The sequence below is a fragment of the Mobula birostris genome, chromosome 28 (assembly GCF_030028105.1).
Source record: "Mobula birostris isolate sMobBir1 chromosome 28, sMobBir1.hap1, whole genome shotgun sequence".
Lineage (NCBI taxonomy): Eukaryota > Metazoa > Chordata > Chondrichthyes > Myliobatiformes > Myliobatidae > Mobula > Mobula birostris.
In genome coordinates, this window is record NC_092397.1 from 12,321,414 (window position 1) to 12,340,179 (window position 18,766).

Here is an 18,766-nt window from a genome sequence, read left to right on the forward strand (position 1 = left end):
TGAAATATTTAAGGGGTAACCTGAGCGGGAGGTTCCTCACTCACAGTGTGGTGAGAGTGTGGGACGAGCTGAAAGCGGACCTGGTGGATGGACGATAGTTTGTAATATTTAAGTAAAATTAGGACAGGTACACGGAGCGCTATGCTACCGGTGCAGGTAGATGGGACTATGCAAAAGACCAGGCTGCTATTGATTAAACGGGCCGAAGGGCCTGGTTCTGTGCTGCTGTGCCCTATAAAGGATTCTGGGAGGATCCTAGCGGATTGGGTAGCGTCAGTAGAGTCAAAGACGAATGGTCTAAGTTTCGGATACGGAAGCTCCTGCCTCCACAGACGCTACCCGAACCCCTGTACCTTGTTTTTTTTTCCATTCATGTGCAGTTTCTTTTGCACTTTACCGGAATAGAACCCGGGTCGCTGAAATGGCGTTAACACTACGCTGATTGGCGCGTTACCGTGTCGCCCTAAAACGTTTGCCTCCCACACCGGGAGTCGAACCCGGGCCGCCTGGGTGAAAACCAGGAATCCTAACCGCTAGACCATATGGGAGGTGCTGAAAGACGATAGTGGGGATACTTTGAAGGGACTTGAGAAGCAACTGCTTCATACAGAGGGTGGTGTGCAAATGCAGCCAGATGGGTACAATAACAATGTTTAAAAGGCACATGCACATCTATATGAAAGACTTCGAGGGAGACACGCCAAAGGCAGGGAAAAGCAACTAATTAAGATAGAGAACTTGGTCGGATCCCACACGGTGGACCAAAGAGTGTCTTCCTGCTTTATCTTCAGACACTCTGCATTTCACTCACCGTCTCCGGCTCACCCGGCTTCCTCTGCCTCTCTGGTCCCACAGACTGAGTCAAGCATCACGTAAACAAGCCCTTCGGTCATCCGAGTCCATACTAACGATCACTCAACCAGTCCAGTCCGGCACATTAGGTCGGGGGCTACCCAGACGGATTATAAGGTTTTCCTCAGCCACCCTGAGGGTGGCCTCATCTGGCCCAAAAGGAGGCCGTGGATCGACACGTCGGAACGGGAATTAGAATCAGAATTAAAATGCTTGGCCACTGGGGAAGTCGCGCTTGTGGCTGGTGGTGTGGGAATGCACGACGAAGCGCCCTCACTCCCGATTTATGACGGGCCTTACCAATGTAGAGGAGGCCGCATGGGGAGCACCGGACACAATAGACGACCCCAGCAGATTCACAGGTGCAGGGTTGCCTCACCTGGAAGGACTGCCTGGGGCCCTGAATGGAGGTGAGGGAGGAGGTGTCTGGGCAGGTGTAGCACTTTGGCCGCCTGCAGGGACAAGAGTCGGGAGGGCGATTACTGGGGAGGGACGAATGGACAAGGGAAACGCGGAGGGAGCGATCCGTGCAGAAAGCGGATGGTGGGGGGGGGTGAGGGGCGCAGGTAAAGATATGTTTAGTGGTAGAATCGCTTTGGAGATAGCGGACGCTGCGGAGGATAATGTGTTGGATGCGGAGGCTGATGGGGAGGTAGATAAGGACAAGAGGGACTCTATCATTATTACGGTGGCGACAGGATGCGGTGAGTGTCGATGTATGGGAATGGAGGAGATACGGGTACGGGCAGCACTAATAGTTAGCGCGAGGGTGGGGGGAACAGTTCTTTAAAGAAAGAGGACATATTTGATGTCCCGGAGCGGAAAGCCGCGTCCTGGCAACAGTTGCGAAGAAACTGAGAAAAGAGGAGAGCATTTTCACAGGAGATAGGGTGGGAAGAGCTCGAGTCAAGATTACTGCGGGAACCAGTCGGTTTACAAAAACTGTCGGCAGACAGTTTGTCTCTGGAGATGGAGACAGAGAAATCGAAATAGGGGTGTATGTCTCAGAGATGGACCAAGTGAAGGGGTGGAAGTTGGAGGCAAAGTTGATGAAATTGACCAGTTCAGCTTTGTAGCGTGACGTAGCGCCAATGCAGCCGTCAATGCCCTCGATGCAGCAGAGGAAGAGTCGGGGAGTTTCACCGGGGAAGGCTCTAAGCATGGACTGTTCTACGTAGCCATCGGACAGGCAGACGTAACTGGGGTCCGTGCGAGTGTCCGTGGCTACCCTTCGAGTTCTGAGAACGCGGAAAGAGCGGAAGGAAAAAAATATTCAGACTGAGGACCGGTTCTACCAGACGGAGAAGGGTGGTGATGGTGGTGGAAGGGCAGCTGGCTGGTTCTTTTTTCGGGAAAGAAGCGGAGAGCTTCGAGGCATTTTTTGATGGGTGGGTAGAAGCGTATATCGATGGTGAAGATGAGGTGGTTTTGTCCGGGGGGATTGAAAGTTAGTGAGGAGATCGAGGGCGGTAGAAGTTTGGCAGAGGCAGGTGGGAAGGGACTGAGCCAAGGAGGCTGGACTGGGATCGAGATAAGAGGACACGAGTTCTCAGTGGGGCTGGAGCAGGGAGAAACAATCGGCCTACCTAGATCGTCCGGTTTGTAGGAGGTAGAAGTTAGCAGTGCGGGCTAAGCGAACTTGTTACTGGACCCAGCTATTACGCTTCCCACTTTGTAAAGAAGTTCCCCTTCAATTTCCCTTGAAGCATCTCCGCTATCGCGTTTCAGCATCTCCCATATGGTCTAGCGGTTAGGATTCCTGGTTTTCACCCAGGCGGCCCGGGTTCGACTCCCGGTATGGGAAGCAAACGTTTTGGGGCGACACGGTAGCGTGACCGTCAGCAACAAGACGGGCAGAGAAAGAAAGCCAGGTGACCCGAGGACGAGAACAAAATGCGATTACTGCGACCCGGGTTCGATTCCCGAACCCAGTTTGTACGTTCTCGCCGTGACCGCGTGGGTTTCTTCGGAGCAAAGTTCCAGTTGGTAGGCAGGCTTTGTTGGCGCACAAACGTGACGTCTCTTGCAGCCAGGCCCGGCAGAACCCTCCCTGATCTGATTTGACGCCAATGTGGCATTTCACTCCGTATTTCGACCGACATGTGACAGATCCAGCCAATCTTTAAACCTACGCCCTGACTTGGAACCCTCGTGACCTGGGGAGAGAAAAGGACTGAGACAATTCAATTTATGAATGAATTTATAAACCTCTGAAGGGTTTCCCAGTCAGTCTCTTCCGCTAGATGGGAAACTGCCCCAGATAATCCAGACGTCCCTGAAAAGCCCAATGGTTTCCGTGATCTCTACAGATTAATTGCATTCTTACAAGGATTCTGAAATGGGATGTCCTGAATCTTTTAAGACCATAAGACATAGGAACAGAATCAGACCATCCGGCCCATCTAGTCTGTTCCACCATTCCATCATGGCTGATTAATTATCCCTCTCAACCGCATTCTCCTGCATTTCCCCTTAACCTTTGAAAACCTTATTAATCAAGAACCTATCAACAGCCGTCTGTGGCAATGGATTCCACAGATTCACCAACCACTGGCTGAAGAAATTCCATCTCATCTCCGTTCTAAATGGACGTCCCTCTGTTCCGAGTGTGTGCCCTCTGGTCCTAGACTCCCCCACTATTGGAAAAATCCATCCCATGTTCACTCTATCTAGTCCTTTCGATACTCTGAAAGCTCAAGGGGCAGAGAACAGAGTGGGTATGAGACCCGGGACAGTGTGTCCATATCACACCCACACCAAACTCGCCTTCTACTTCTTCGTCATCACCTTTCTCACCACCACGGTTAAAAGGGCTCATTCACCCCAGCCAAACCCTCACCCCGACCTTCTCGAACCTCACACTGCCTCTGCCGCCATCCCAAGTAACCCCTCCAGCACCCCAACCTACGCGTTCTCCTCTCTAGTCCTCGTCCCCTCCCCAGCTCACGGCCGCTCACCGTTTGACCCTAGTTCCCCTCTCCCAATCCCTCCCCACTCCCAATGCGGCCCATCTCATCCCCCCTCTCTCAGCCCTGTCCTCCTCTCCTTCCTTCTCCATTCCATCTTTTCCCCTCCCCTTCCTGTTGCTCCTTCTCCGGAACTATAATGGTAGGAAAATAAGCCGTGAGGCCCATCTCATTCATGCTGACGAAGAATGCTATCCACTCGAATCCCATGTGTCTGTATTTGGCCCGGATCCCTCACCTTTCCCATCCGTGTATCTGTCCAAAGTGCCTATTCAGTGTTGCTTGTACATTTGCCTCGGCAGACATTTCATAAGATACCATTAGATCAGGTGATATCGGAGCAGAATTTTGCCATTTGGCCCAGCGAGTCGGCGCCGCCATTTCATCACGGCTGATCCATTTCCCCTCTCAACCCCAATTTCCTGCCTTTCCTCCATATCACTTCAAGCCCTGACTAATCAAGTATCTTTCAGCCTTGAAAGTTTTTAAGGTTGTTATAGCGAGGGGGCGGGGAGTGGTGGTTGTGGGGATAAGCTCCCACTACCTATGAAGTGCTCCAATTGGCGTGCGTCTCTAACAGCCTTTGACAACCAAGTCCAATTCTTGGCCTTCACGTCTGGCTTAGCTGCTGGGCCCTGCCGAACTGTTTCTACTGATCGAAGCTCCCTACCACTAATATCAGCCTTTGCCTTAAATAATCCAATGACATTGTCTCCACAGTATCTCCACTATCGCCTTTCAGCGTCTCCCGTATGGTCTAGCGGTTAGGATACCTGGTTTTCACCCAGGCGGCCCGGGTTCGACTCCCGGTATGGGAACCAAACATTTTGGGGGCGATACAGGAAAGTACCGGTTAGCGTGTCGCCATTACACCGACCGGAGGTGTGACGGCAAGGGGTACGAGGGGCTGCAGATGCAAAAGAAACCAAGGTAGCCAGGGGGTCGTGCAGCGCCTGTGGAGGCAGGAGGTACAGGGACCGGAGGCGTCGGCCATCCCTCTTTGACTCTACTGACGCGACCCAACCGGCTGCGTTCCTCCCGGCATCCAGTTACAGAAACAGATCCTTCGGCCCATTTAGTTAGTGGCAGCCTGGTGTTCTGCCTAGTCCCATTTCCCTGCACCGGTAACACAGCCCTCCATATAACTATCCAAATTTCTCTTAAATGTTACAATTGAACCTACATCCACCGGGTGCGCTTTCATCTCCACCCCACGAGAGAAGAAATAATCCCTCAGGTTAAGTATTGCACCTTTCACCCTTAACATAAAACCACTAGTTCTCGTCGCACCCAGCCCGATGGAGGAAATGCTTGCCAGCATTCACCCCGCGGGAGAGTCTGGGACCAGAGGGCCCAACTTCGTAATAGACATACGACCCTTCTAGAGCGGAGAGGAGGAGGGCTTTCGGAGGAGTGCGCGCATTCGCAGGGGCAATGAGCGAGCAACCCGCTCTGACCGGCAGCGCTCATCCGCACTCTCCGGCTCTGCCACGTAGATATTCACCTGTGTCTGTGGTGGGCGGCGGAGTGTCCGGGTCAAGATGTTAACTCAGCAGATCAGAGATAATCTCCGGAAGGTCGCGGAAAGCTGTTGTACACGGAACAGTGCGTGTTACTGCGGGGATTCGGATCCGGATCCGGATCCGGGCCTGCCTCCCGGTTTTTATTGCACTGCCTTACTTCCGATTTTTCTATTTTCTATTTATGACTTATAATGTAAATTGTTAATGTTTACTTATTTTAACTATTTTTAATATTTTTATTATTTAATATTTGTAATCCAGGGAGTGTGAGGCTAAGAATCAAATATCGCTGTGATGATTGTACGTTCTAGTACCAACTGTTTGGCGACAATAATGTATAAAATATGAGGTATAAAGTATAAGTAACGCATCGTATTCACCGACGTGCTTTCAGACTTCTGTATCTTCTGCCCGATGGGAAAGGGGAGAAGGGAGAATCTCCGGGGCAGGAGGGACCTTTGATAATGTTGTCCGCTTTCCCGGGGCAGCGAGAAGTACAGACGGAGTCCAGGAATCCTGTGATGTGCTGGATTGAAGTGGTTAAGTGATGGCTAGTAGCGATTCGAGGGGCTGAAGGGCTTGTTTCCTTGAAACTTGACTAAATGTGAAGGGTGAGAGAGGCAGAGGGAGCCGGGTGAGCCGGAGAGTGTTTGAGGATAAAGCAGGAAGACAGACCCAGAAAACACGGGAAAAGGCTATTCGCTCCGTCTTGTGTATCGGACCAATCCAGGCGAGGGCGCAGGTTTAAAGATTGGCTGGATCTGTCACATGTAGGTCGAAGGCGGCTTTGGCGTCAAATCAGATCAGGGAAGGGGTTCTGTGGGCCTGGCTGCAAGGGTCGTCACGTTACTAACCCGACCGATGCTCCCAAGAAACCTCCGCGGTCACGGCGAGTAGAAACCCCTTTCGGGTCACTCGGGTCCCCATGTCACCCGGCTTTCTTTCTCCGCCCCTCTCGTTGCTGACGGTCACGCTACCACATCGCCCCAAAACGCTTGCTTCCCACACCGGGAGTCGAACCCGGGCCGCCTGGGTGAAAACCAGGAATCCTAACCGCTAGACCATATGGGAGACGCTAAAAGACGATAGCGGGGATATTTCGAAGGGATTTGCGAGGCAACTTCTTCACACAGAGAATGCTGTGTAAATGCAACCAGATGGGTACAAATAACAACGTTCATAACGCACTTGCACACAGGTAGGAAAGTCTTCGAGGGAGACAGGCCAAAGACAGGCAAAAGCAATGACTTCAGATGGGGAACTTGGTCGGATCCCGCAAGATGGACCGATATAGCCTGTTCCCGTGTTTTCTGGGACTGTCTTCTTGCTGAATCCTGAAGCGCTCTGCAGTTCACTCACCGTCTCCGGCTCACCCGGCTCCCTCTGCCTCTCTCACCCTTCACACTCACTGAAGCTCCAAGGAAACAAGCCCTTCGGCCCCCCGAATCGATACTAACTATCGCTCAACCAGTCCAATCCAGCACATCACAGGATTCCTGGACTCCGTCTGCACTTCTCGCTGCCCCGGGAAAGCGGACAACATAATCAAACATCCCTCTTGCCCCGGCGATTCTCCCTTCTCCCCTTTCCTATCGGGTAGAAGATACAGAAGCTTGAAATTACGTCAGTGAATACAATGCGTTACACCGATTCCCCGCAGGAACACGCACTGTTCCGTGTCCATCAGCTGTCCGCGACCTTCCGGAGATGCTCCGTGATCTGCTGAGTTTCTCCCACAATGTGTGTTTTGCTCCACCTACGTTCCGCAGCATGTTGTGAACCCCTTGACACGGACCCTCCGTCGCCACCGCAGGCACAGCTCCCGCAGGTGAAGATCTGCGTGGCAGAGCCGGAGATTGCGGCTCAGTGCTACCGGTCAGAGCGGAGTGGACGCCCGTCGCCCCTGTGAATGCGCGCACTCCTGCGAAAGCCTTCTTCCTCTCCGCTCTAAAAGGGACGTACGTCCATTCCGAAGGTGGGCCCTCTGGTCCCAAACTCTCTCACGGGGTGAATGCAGGCGAGCTTTTCCTCCATCGGGCTGTGCGAGACGACAACTAGGAGTCTTATGTTATGGATGAAAGGTGAAATATTTTACATGAGAGAAATTTGGATGCGTACAAAGAGGGCTGTGTTACCGGTGCAGGGGGATTGGATTAGGCAGAACGCCAGGCTGCTACTAACAAAATAGGCCGAAGGGTCTGTTTCTGTGCTGCAGTGCTCTATCACTGGATGCTGGAAGGAACCCAGACGGTTGGGTCGCGTCAGCAGAGTCAAACAGGGATGGCCGACACCTCTGGTCCCTGCACCTCCTGCCTCCACAGACGCTGCACGACCCCCTGGCTACGTTGTCTTTTGTCGCATCTGCAGTCACTCGTTCCCCTTGCCGTCACACCTCGGGTCGGTGTAATGACATCACGCTAACCGGCACGTTACCGTGCCGCCTCAGAACGTTTGCTTCCCATACCGGGAGTCGAATCCGGGCCGCCTGGGTGAAAACCAGGAATCCTAACCGCTAGACTATATGGGAGACGCCGAAAGGCGATAGCGGAGATACTGTGGAGGCCAAGTCATTGGGTTATTTAAGGCAAAGGCTGATATTAGTGGTACGCAGACGTCGGTTAGTAGAAACAGTTTCGCCGGGACTAGCAGAAGGCCAAGATTGGACCTGGTTGTCAGAGGCTGATAGAGTCGCAGGCCATTTGGAGCACTCTATAGGTAGTGGAACTTATCCCCACAACCACACCCGGCTATGACAGCCTTAGGAACTGAGATTGAAAGATTCTTGATTAGTCAGGGCCTGAAGGGATACGAGTTGAAAGCAGGGGATTGCGGTTGAGAGGGCAAATGGGAAAGCCATGGTGAAATGGCGGAGCCGACTCGATGGGCCAAATGGCCTAATTTTGCTCCTATATCACATGGAATGTTATGGAATGTCTGCCCGAGAAAGCGGCAGAGGCAAATGCACAGGCAATATTGAAAAGTCATTTTGGACAGGTGCAAGGATTGGACGGGTGAGGGGTCTGGACCAAATACAGACACATGGGATTCGAGTGAATAGGACCATAAGAACATAATCTTTTAAGACCATAAGACATAGGAACAGAATCAGACCATCCGGCCGATCGGGTCTGTTCCACCATTCCATCATGGCTGATTTATTATCCCTCTCAAACCCATTCTCCTGCCTTTCCCCTTAACCTTTGACACCCTTATTAATCAAGAACCTATCAACTGCCGTCTCTGGCAATGAATTCCACAGATTCACCAGCCACTGGCTGAAGAAATTCCACCTCATCTCCGTTCTAAATGGATGTCCCTCGGTTCCGAGTCTGTGTCCTCTGGTCCTAGACTCCCCAACTATTGGAAACATCCGCTCTATGTTCACTCTGTCTAGTCCTTTCAATACGCTGAAGGCCCAAGAGGCAGAGAACAGAGTGGGTATGAGACCCGGGACAGTGTGTCCATATCACACCCACACCAAACTCGCCTTCTACTTCTTCCTCATCACCTTTCTCACCAGCAGGGCTAAAAGGGCGCAAGCACCCGCGTCCACCCCTGACCCCGACCTCCTCGAAACTTACCCTGCCTCTGCCGTCGTCCCAAGTAACTCCTCCAGCACCCCAACCTAGGCGTTCTCCTCTCTAGTCCGCGTCCCCTCCCCAGCTCACGGCCGCCCTCCATTCTCCCGCCTCTGAGTTTGACCTCAGCTGCTCCCCACTGCACTACCCTCTCCACTTTCCCACACCCTCCCGTCTCCCAACCCATTTACCCCTCACGCATTCCTCTCCCACCTCACCCACCATTTTCCAATACCCCTTAATTCTCCCCCGGTGCCCCATCTTTCGCTTCCCTTTCCCCTCTCCATTTCCCTCTCCCTCTCCCCACTCCTCTTTCTTCTCCTCACCCTCGCCCATTCCATCTCCCCTTCCGAAACTCTTTACTCTCGCCCTCTCCATCTGCTTACCTCCCTTACCCTATCCCTCCATCTCCCTGTTCCATGTCCTCCTCCTCCTCTTTCTTCTCCCTTCCCTCCCTCCCCCTCTCCTCCCCGTTGCTCCCACTCCGGAGCTATATAGCAGGAAAAATAGGCCATGCGACCCATCTAATCCATACTGACAAGGGACCCTATCCACTAGAATCCCATGTGTCTGTACTTGGCCCAGACCCCTCATCTTCCCTATCGGAGTATCTGTCCAGCGTGACTTTTCAGTGTTGCCTGTGCATTTGCATCTGCCCCTTGCTCGGGCAGACATTCCATAAGATTCTCTGTCATATAGAAGCAGAATTAGGCCATTCGGCTCCGCCATTTCATCACGGTTGATCAATTTCCCCTCTCAACCCCAATCTCCTGTTTTCGCCCCGTATCCCTTCATGCCCTGACTAATCAAGAATCTTTAAGCCTTGGTTCCTAAGGTTGTCATAGCCGGGGGTGCTAGTGGGGATAAGCTCCCACTACCTATAAAGTGCTCCAAATGGCGCGCGTCTCTGTGCAGAGGAGGTTCACCAGGTTGATTCCAGGGCTGCAGGGGTTAAACTATGAGGAGAGATCGAGTCGCCTGGGACTGTACTCGCTGGAATTCAGAAGGATGAGAGGAGATCTTACAAATGCAGACAAAATTTAGAAATGGATAGCTAAGATAGAAGTAGGAAAGTTGTTTCCATTGGTAGGTGAGACTAGAACTAGGGGACATTGCCTCAAGATTCAGGGGAGAAGATTTATTACGGAGATGAGGAGAAGCTGCTTTTTCTCAGAGAGTGGTGAATCTGTGGAATTCTTTGCACAGGAAAGCAGTCCAGGTTTTTTCACTAAATATATTTAAGAAACAATTAAATAGGTTTTTACATAGTAAGGAAGTTAAGGGTTATGGGGAAAAGGCAGGTAGATGGAGCTGAGTTTAAGGACAGATCAGCCAAGATCTTATTGAATGGCGGGGCAGGCTCGATGGGCCGGATGGCCGACTCCTGCTCCTATTTCTTATGTTCTTGTGTTCTGCGAGGCCCGGCGGAAGTATTTCTACTCATCGAGGGCTGACTACCAGTAATATCAGCCTTTGGCTTAAATAATCCAATGAATTGGCGCCCACAGTATCTGCATTATCGTCTTTCAGCATCTCCCATATGGTCTAGCGGTTAGGATTCCTGGTTTTCACCCAGGCGGCCCGGGTTCGACTCCCGGTATGGGAAGCAAACGTTTTGGGGCGACACAGGAAAGTACCGGTTAGCGTGACGGCATTACATCGACCCGGGGTGTGACAGTACGGGGCACGAGGGACTGTAGATGCAAAAGAAGTCAAGGAAGCCGGAGGTAGTGCAGCGTCTGTGGAGGCAGGAGGTGCAGGGACCGGAGGCGTCGACCATTCCTCTTTGACTCGACTGAAGCTACCCAACCGGCTGGGTTCTTCCCGGCATCCAGAGCACTGCAGCACAGAAACAGACCCTTCGGCCCCTTTAGTCACTGTCAGCCAGGTGTTCTGCCTAGTCCCATCTACCTGCACCAGTAACACAACCCTCCGTGTACCCATCCATATGTCTCTTAAATGTTACAATTCAAACTTGCATCCACCTGGTCCGCTGTCAGCTCCACCGCACGAGAGAAGAAATAATCCACTCAAGTTAAATATTTCACCTTTCACCCTCAAAATAAAACCCCTAGTCCTCGTCTCACCCAGCCCGATGGAGGAAAAGCTTGCCAGCATTCACCCCGCGGGAGAGTTTGGGACAAGAGGGCTCACCTTCGGAATGGACGTACGTCCATTTTAGAGCAGAGAGGAGGACTGTCGGCGTAGTGCGCGCATTCACTCGGGCGCCGGGCGAGCAACCCGCTCTGACCGGTAGCATTCACCCGCATTCTCCGGGTCTGTCGCGTAGATCTTCACCTGCGGGAGCTGTGTCTGTAGTGGGCAGCGGAGGTTCCGTGTCAAGGGGTTCACGCCAAGCTGTGGAACTTAGGTAGCACAACACATAAATTGCCGGAGGAACTCAGCAGATCACGGAGCATCTCCGGAAGGTGGCGGACAAGTGATGGTCACGGAACGGTGCGTGTTCCTGCGGGGAATCGGTTTAACGCATTGTCTTCACTGACGTGCTTTCAGGCTTCTGTATCTTCTGCTCGATGGGAAAGGGGAGAAGGGAGAATGTCCGGGGCAGGACGGATGTTTGCTTATGTTGTCCGCTTTCCCGGGGCAGCGAAAAAATGCAGACGGAGTCCATGAATCCTGTGATGTGCTGGATTGAAATGGTTAGTAGCCATAACATGGTTAATTGTACCAGCTACACCGCCCTCTGTATGAAGAAGTTGCCTCTCAAATCCATTCGATGTATCTCCGCTATCGTCTTTCAGCGTCTCCCATATGGTCTAGCGGTTAGGATTCCTGGTTTTCATCCAGGCGGCCCGGGTTCGACTCCCGATGTGGGATACAAAGCGTTTTGGGGCGACACGGTAGCGTGGCCATCAGCAGGTGACATGGGGAGGAGAATAAAATGCCATCACTGCGACATGGGTTGATTCCCGAAAGGAGTATGTGCGTTCTCGCCGTGACCGCGTGGGTTTCCTTCGAGCATCGTTCGGGATAAGAAATTGTTGGCAGGCGGTCCTGGCACCCGGAACATGACGATTCCTGCAGCCAGGCCCAGCAGACTCCTTCCTGGTCTCATTTTATGTCAATGCCACCATTCACTGCGTAATTCGACCTACATGTGACAGATCCGGCTAATCTTTATATCTACGCCCTCTCTTGGAAGCCCTCGTGATCTGTGGAGAAAATGGGACTCAGACAACTCACTTTATCTATGGGTGAATTTATAAATCTCTATAAGGTTCTTCCCCACTCTCCTCCGCTCGAGGGAAAACTGCGCCGACAATCCAGCCGCTCCTTATCACTTCAGACCTTCAGTCCTTGAAACGCCCAATGGTTTCCGCGCTCTCTCCAGATTGATTGCATCCTTGCAAGGATTCCGAGATGCGATGTTCTTAATCTTTTGAGACCATAAGACATAGGAACAGAATCAGACCATTGCGCCCATCGAGTTTGCTCTGCCATTCCATCATGGTTGATTTACTATCCGTCTCAACCGCATTCTCCTGCATTTCCCATTAACCTTTGACACCCTTATTAATGAAGAACCCATCAACAGCCGTCTGATTCCACAGAGTTACCTGCCATTGGCTGAAGAAAATCCACCTCATCTCAGTTCTAAATGGACGTCCCTCTGTTCTGAGTCTGAGCCCCCTGTTCCTAGACTCCCGCACTATAGGAAACATCCTCACCACATCCACTCTATCTGTGCCCTCTGATCCTAGACTCCCCCACTATTGGAAATATCTGCTCCATGTTTACTCTATCTAGTCCTTTGAATACTCTGAAAGCTCAAGGGGCAGAGAACAGAGTGGGTATGAGACCCGGGACAGTGCGTCCATATCACACTCACACCAAACCCGCCTTCTACTTCTTCGTCATCACCTTCCTCACCACCACGTCTCAAAGGGCACAATCACCCCAACCCAACCCTCACCCCGACTTTCTCGAACCCTAACCTGCCTCTGCCGCCATCCCAAGTAGCCCCTCCACCCTCCACCACACCAACCTACGCGCTCTCCTCTCTAGTCCGCGTCCCCTCCCCAGCTCACGGCCGCTCTCCGTTTGACCTTTGCGTTTGACCTTAGTTCCCCTCTCCCAATCCCTCCCCACTCCCTATGCGGCCCATCTCACCCCACTCTCTCTCAGCCCTCTCCTCCTCTCCTTCCTTCTCCCTTCCATCTTTTCCCCTCTCCTTCCCGTTGCTCCTTCTCCGGAACTATAATAGTAGGAAAATAGGCCGTGCGGCCCATCTCATCCGTGCTGACAAAGAATGCTATCCACTCGAATCCCATGTGTCTGTATTTGGCCCGGGCACCCTCACCTTTCCTATCTGTGTATCTGTCCAAAGTTCTTAAGGTTGCCATAGCCGGAGGGGGGGGGGGCGGGCGGGGGTCGGTGGTGATAGTGGGGATAAACTCCCACTGCCTATAAAGTGTTCCAATTGGCGTGCGTCTCTGACAGTCTCTAACAACCAAGTCCAGCGCTTGGCCTTCAGGTGTGGCTTAGTTGCTAGGCACGGCCCAACTATTCTACTGATCGACGCTCCTTACCACTCATATCAGCCTTTGCCTTAAATAACCGAATGACCTGGTCTCCACAGTATCCATGCTATTCCCTTTCAGCGTCTCCCAGAAAGTCTAGCGGTTACGATTTCTGGTTTTCACCCAGGCGGCCGGGTTCGACTCCCGGTATGGGAAGCAAATGTTTTAGGGAGACACGGTAGCGTGGCCGTTCGCAGGTGACCTGGCGACGGAGAATAAAATGCCATTACTGTACTGCGAACCCGGTTCGATTCCCGAAAGGAGTTTGTGCGTTCTCGTTGTGACTGCGTGGGTTTCCTTGGAGCATCGTTCGGGTTAGTAAATTGTTGGCAGGCGGTCTTGGCGCCCGACACGTGAGGACGCTTGCAGCCAGGCCCAGCAGAAACCTCCCTGGTCTGATTTGACGACAATGCCGCCTTTCACTGCGTGATGCGACCTACATGGGACAGATTCAGCCAATCTTTAAACCTACGCCCCCTCTTGGAAACCATCGTGATCTGTGGTGAAAATGGGACTGAGACAATTCACTTTATCTACGGGTGAATTTATAGCTCTCTATAAGGTTCCTCCGTCAGTCGACTCCGCTGGAGGAAAAACAGCCCGACAATCCAGCCGCTCCTTATCACGGCAGACCTTCAGTCCCTGAAACGCTCAATGGTGTTCGCGCTCTCTCCGGATTGATTGCATGCTTACAAGGATTCTGAGATGTGATGTTCTGAATCTTTTAACACCATAAGACATAGGAACAGAATCAGACCACCCGGTCCATCGAGTCTGTTCAGCGATTCCATCATGGCTGATTTATTAAACCTCTCAACCCCATTCTCCTACCTTTCCCCTTAAACTTTGACCCCCTTATTAATCAAGAAACTAACAACAGACGTCCGTGGCAATGAATTCTACAGATTCACCAGCCACTGGCTGATGAAATTCCTCCTCATCTCCGTTCTAAATGGACGTCGCTCTGTTCCGAGGCTGTGCCCTCTGGTCCTAGACTCCCAGACTATTGGAAACATCCGCTCCACACCCACTCTATCTGTGCCTCCTGGTCATAGAATCTCCCACTATTGGAAATATCCGCTCCATGTTCACTCTGTCTAGTCCCTTCAATAATCTGATTGCTCAAGAGGCAGAGAACAGAGTGGGTATGAGACCTGGGACAGTGTGGCCATATCACACCAAACTCGCCTTCTACTTCTTCCTCATCATCTTTCTCACCAGCACGGTCAAAAGGGCTCACTCAGCCCGCCCATCCCACACCCTGACCTCCTCGAAACTCACTCTACCTCTGCCGCCATCCCAAGTAACCCCTCCGACACACCACTCCAACTACGAGTCTCCTCTCTAGTCCGCGTCCGTTCCCCAGCTCATGCCGGTCTCCGTGCACCCGCCTTTGCGGTTCACCTCGGTCCCATCTCCCATTTCCTCTCCACTGCCCTACCCCTCTCCACTTTCCCACACCCTCCCTCACCCACCATTTTCCACCACCCATTAATTCTCCACCGCTGCCGCCATCTCTCCTTTCCCAATGTACTTAGCTTTACCCTCTCCATTTCCCTCCTCCCCTCCCCATCCCTCTTTCTTCACCTCCAGCCTCGCCCACTCTATCTCCTTGTCCCATCTTCTCCCTTCCCAATGTAATTACCTTTCTCCTCTCCCCTTCCCATCTTCTCTCTTCCCAAACTCTTTCCTCCCGCCCTCTCTATTTTTCTATCTCCGCTATCCCATCTCTCTGTCTCCCTGCCCAATACCCTCCTCCTCCCCTTCTGCCTTCCATCGTTCCCCCATCCCGTCCCGTTGCTCCCACTCGGGAGCTATATAGCAGGAAAGACAGGCCATGCGGCCCATCTCATCCATGCTGACGAAGAAGCCCATCCACTCGAATCCCATGTGTCTGTATTTGGCGCGGACCCACCTTTCCTCTCCGAGTATCTGCCTAACGTGCCTACACGGTGTTGCCTGTGCATTTGCTGCTGCCGTTTCCTCGGGCAAGACATTCCAGAAGAGCATGTGATAGCAGAGCAGAATAAGGCCATTTGGCCCATCGAGTCGGTTCCGCCATTTCATCAGGGCTGCTCCGTTTCCCCTCTCAACCCCAAACTCCTGTTTCGCCCCCTATCCCTTCATGCCCTGACTAATCAGGAATCTTTCAGCCTTGCTTCTTCAGATTGTCACAAACGGGGGTGGTAGTGGGGATTAGCTCCCACTACCTATAAAGTGCTTCAAAGAGCGAATGTCTTGAACTGCCTCTGACAACCAAGCCAACCCCTGGCCTTCACGTGTGGCTTAGCTGCTAGGCCCGGCCGAACTGTTTCTACTGATCGAGGCTCCCTACCACTGATATCAGCCTTTGCCTTAAATAACCCAATGGCTCGGTCTCCACAGTATCTCCAGTATCGCCTTTCAGCGTCTCTCATATGGTCTAGCGGTTAGGATTCCTGGTTTTCATCCAGGCGGCCCGGGTTCGACCCCCGGTATGGGAAGCAAACGTTTTGGGGCGACACGGTAGCGTGGCCATCAGCAGGTGACATGGAGAGAAGAATAAAGTGCCATTACTGCGACATGGGTCGATTTCCGAAAGGAGTTTGTGCGTTCTCGCCGTGCCCTCGTGTGTTTCCTTGGAGTATCGTTCGGGTTAGTAAATTGTTGGCAGGCGGTCTTGGCGCCCGAAACGTGACGACTCTTGCAGCCAGGCCCAGCAGAAACCTCCCTGGCCTGATTTTATTTCAATGCCGCATTTCACTGCGTAATTCGACCTACATGTGACAGATCCGGCCAATCTTTAAAACTACGCCCTCCCTTGGAAACCCTCGTGATCTGCGGAGAAAAAGGGACTGAGACAATTAACTTTATCTATGTGTGAATTTATAAGCCTCTGTAATTTTATCGTCAATCTCCTCCGCTCGAGGGAAAACAGCCACAGACAATCCAACTACTCCTTATAACTCCTTCAGAACTTCTGTCCCTGAAAAGCCCAATGATTTCCGCGCTCTCTCCAGATTAATTGCACCTTTGCAAAGATCCTAAGATGGGATGTTCTGAATCTTTTCAGAAAATAAGACATAGGAACAGAATCAGACCATCCGGCCCATCGAGTCTGTTCCGCGATTCCATCATGGCTGATTTACTAACCCTCTTAACCGCATTCTCCTGCCTTTCCGCTTAAACTTTGAAATCCTTATTAATCAAGAAACTATCAACAGACGTCTGTGGCAATGAAGTCCACAGATTCACCAGCCACTGGATGATGAAATTCCTCCTCATCTCCATTCTAAATGGACGTTCCTCTGTTCCGAGGCTGTGCCCTCTGGTGGTAGACTCCCCGACTATTGGAAACATCCTCTCCACACCCACTCTATCTGTGCCTCCTGGTCCTAGAATCTCCCACTATTGGAAACATCCACTCCACACCCACTCTATCTGTGCCTCTTGGTCCTAGAATCTCCCACTGTTGGAAACATCCGCTCCATCTTCACTCTGTCTAGTCCCTTCAATACTCTGATTACTCAAGTCGCAGAGAACATAGTGGGTATGAGACCCGGGACAGTGTGTGCATATCATATCAAACCCGTCTTCTACTTCTTCCTCATCATCTTTCTCACCAGCAAGGTCAAAAGGGCTCACTCACCGCGCCCATCCCTCACCCCGACCTCCTCGAAACTCACCCTGCCTCTGCCTCCATCCCAAGTAACCCCTCCACCACACCACTCCAACTACGAGTTTCCTCTCTAGTCCGCGTCCCTTCCCCAGCTCATGCCGGTCTCCGTACACCTGCCTTTGCGTTTCACCTCGGTCCCTTCTCCCATTCCCTCTCCACTGCCCTACCCTTCTCCAGTTTCCCAAACCCTCCCGTCTCCCAACCTCTGTACCCCTCACTCATCCCTCACCCACCATTTTCCACCTCCCATTAATTCTCCAACGCTGCCGCCATCTCTCCTTTTCCAATGTGTTTAGCCTTCCCCTCTCCATTTCCCTCCTCCCCTCCCCACCCCTCTTTCTTCACCTCCAACTCGCCCACTCCATCTCCGGGTCCCATCTTCTCCTTTCCCAATGTATTTACCTTTCTCCTCTCCCCTTCCCATCTTCTCCCTTCCCAAACCCTTTCCTCCCGCCCTCTGTATTTCTCTATCTCCGCTATCCCATCCCTCTCCCTCCCTGCCCAATACCCTCCTCCTCCCCTTCTGCTTTCCATCGTTCCCCCACCCCGTCCCGTTGCTCCCACTCAGGAGCTATATAGCAGGAAAGACAGGCCATGCGGCCCATCTCATCCATGCTGACGAAGAAGCCCATCCACTCGAATCCCATGTGTCTGTATTTGGCCCGAACCCCTCACCTTTCCTCTCCGAGTATCTTTCTAACGTGCCTTCACGGTGTTGCCTGTGCATTTGCTGCTGCCGCTTCCTCGGGCAAGAAATTCCATAAGATCATGTGATAGCGGAGCAGAATTAGGCTATCTGGCCCATCGAGTCGACTGCGCCATTTCATCAGGGCTGTTCCGTTTACCCTCTCAACCCCAATCTCCTGCTCCTTATCACTTCAGACCTTCAGTCCTTGAAACGCCCAATGGTTTCCACGCTCTCTCCAGATTGATTGCAACCTTGCAAGGATTCCGAGATGCGATGTTCTTAATCTTTTGAGACCATAAGGCATAGGAACAGAATCAGACCATTGCGCCCATCGAGTTTGCTCTGCCATTCCATCATGGTTGATTTACTATCCCTCTCAACCCCGTTCTCCTGCATTTCCCATTAACCTTTGACAGCCTTATTAATGAAGAACCTATCAACAGCCGTCTGATTCTACAGATTTACCTGCCATTGGCTGAAGAAATTCCATCTCATCTCCGTTCTAAATGGACGTCCCTCTGTTCTGAGTCTGAGCCCTCTGTCCGTAGACTAACCCACTATAGGAAACATCCTCACCACATCCACTCTATCTGTGCCCTCTGGTCCTAGGTACCCACTCTACTGGAAATATCCTCTCCTCATCCACTCTATCTGTGCCCTCTGGTCCTAGACTCCCCCACTATTGGAAACATCTGCTCCATGTTTACGCTATCTAGTCCTTTCAATACACTGAAAGCTCAAGGGGCAGAGAACAGAGTGGGTATGAGACCCGGGACAGTGTGTCCATATCACACCCACACCAAATTCGCCTTCTATTTCTTCCTCATCACATTCCTCACCACCACGTCTCAAAGGGCACAATCACCCCAGCCCAACCCTCACCCGACTTTCTCGAACCTTAACCTGCCTCTGCCGCCATCCCAAGTAGCCCCTCCCCCCTCCACCACACCAACCTACGCG

At 52.2% G+C, this 18,766-nt stretch overlaps 8 non-coding genes across 8 annotated transcripts; 5 read left to right on the plus strand and 3 right to left on the minus strand.

Annotated features, from left to right (window-relative positions):
• Nucleotides 1–476: 476 nt before the first annotated feature.
• trnae-uuc (transfer RNA glutamic acid (anticodon UUC)) lies at nucleotides 477–548 on the minus strand. Its single transcript has one exon. It is a non-coding gene; the product is annotated as a tRNA-Glu (tRNA).
• Nucleotides 549–2,584: 2,036 nt separating this feature from the next.
• Nucleotides 2,585–2,656, plus strand: trnae-uuc (transfer RNA glutamic acid (anticodon UUC)). The gene has a single exon. It is a non-coding gene; the product is annotated as a tRNA-Glu (tRNA).
• Nucleotides 2,657–4,564: 1,908 nt separating this feature from the next.
• On the plus strand, nucleotides 4,565–4,636 carry trnae-uuc (transfer RNA glutamic acid (anticodon UUC)). Its single transcript has one exon. It is a non-coding gene; the product is annotated as a tRNA-Glu (tRNA).
• A 1,704-nt stretch (nucleotides 4,637–6,340) lies between these two features.
• On the minus strand, nucleotides 6,341–6,412 carry trnae-uuc (transfer RNA glutamic acid (anticodon UUC)). Its single transcript has one exon. It is a non-coding gene; the product is annotated as a tRNA-Glu (tRNA).
• A 1,384-nt stretch (nucleotides 6,413–7,796) lies between these two features.
• On the minus strand, nucleotides 7,797–7,868 carry trnae-uuc (transfer RNA glutamic acid (anticodon UUC)). Its single transcript has one exon. It is a non-coding gene; the product is annotated as a tRNA-Glu (tRNA).
• A 2,585-nt stretch (nucleotides 7,869–10,453) lies between these two features.
• Nucleotides 10,454–10,525, plus strand: trnae-uuc (transfer RNA glutamic acid (anticodon UUC)). The gene has a single exon. It is a non-coding gene; the product is annotated as a tRNA-Glu (tRNA).
• A 1,160-nt stretch (nucleotides 10,526–11,685) lies between these two features.
• trnae-uuc (transfer RNA glutamic acid (anticodon UUC)) lies at nucleotides 11,686–11,757 on the plus strand. The gene has a single exon. It is a non-coding gene; the product is annotated as a tRNA-Glu (tRNA).
• A 4,114-nt stretch (nucleotides 11,758–15,871) lies between these two features.
• Nucleotides 15,872–15,943, plus strand: trnae-uuc (transfer RNA glutamic acid (anticodon UUC)). Its single transcript has one exon. It is a non-coding gene; the product is annotated as a tRNA-Glu (tRNA).
• The last annotated feature ends 2,823 nt before the right edge of the window (nucleotides 15,944–18,766 follow it).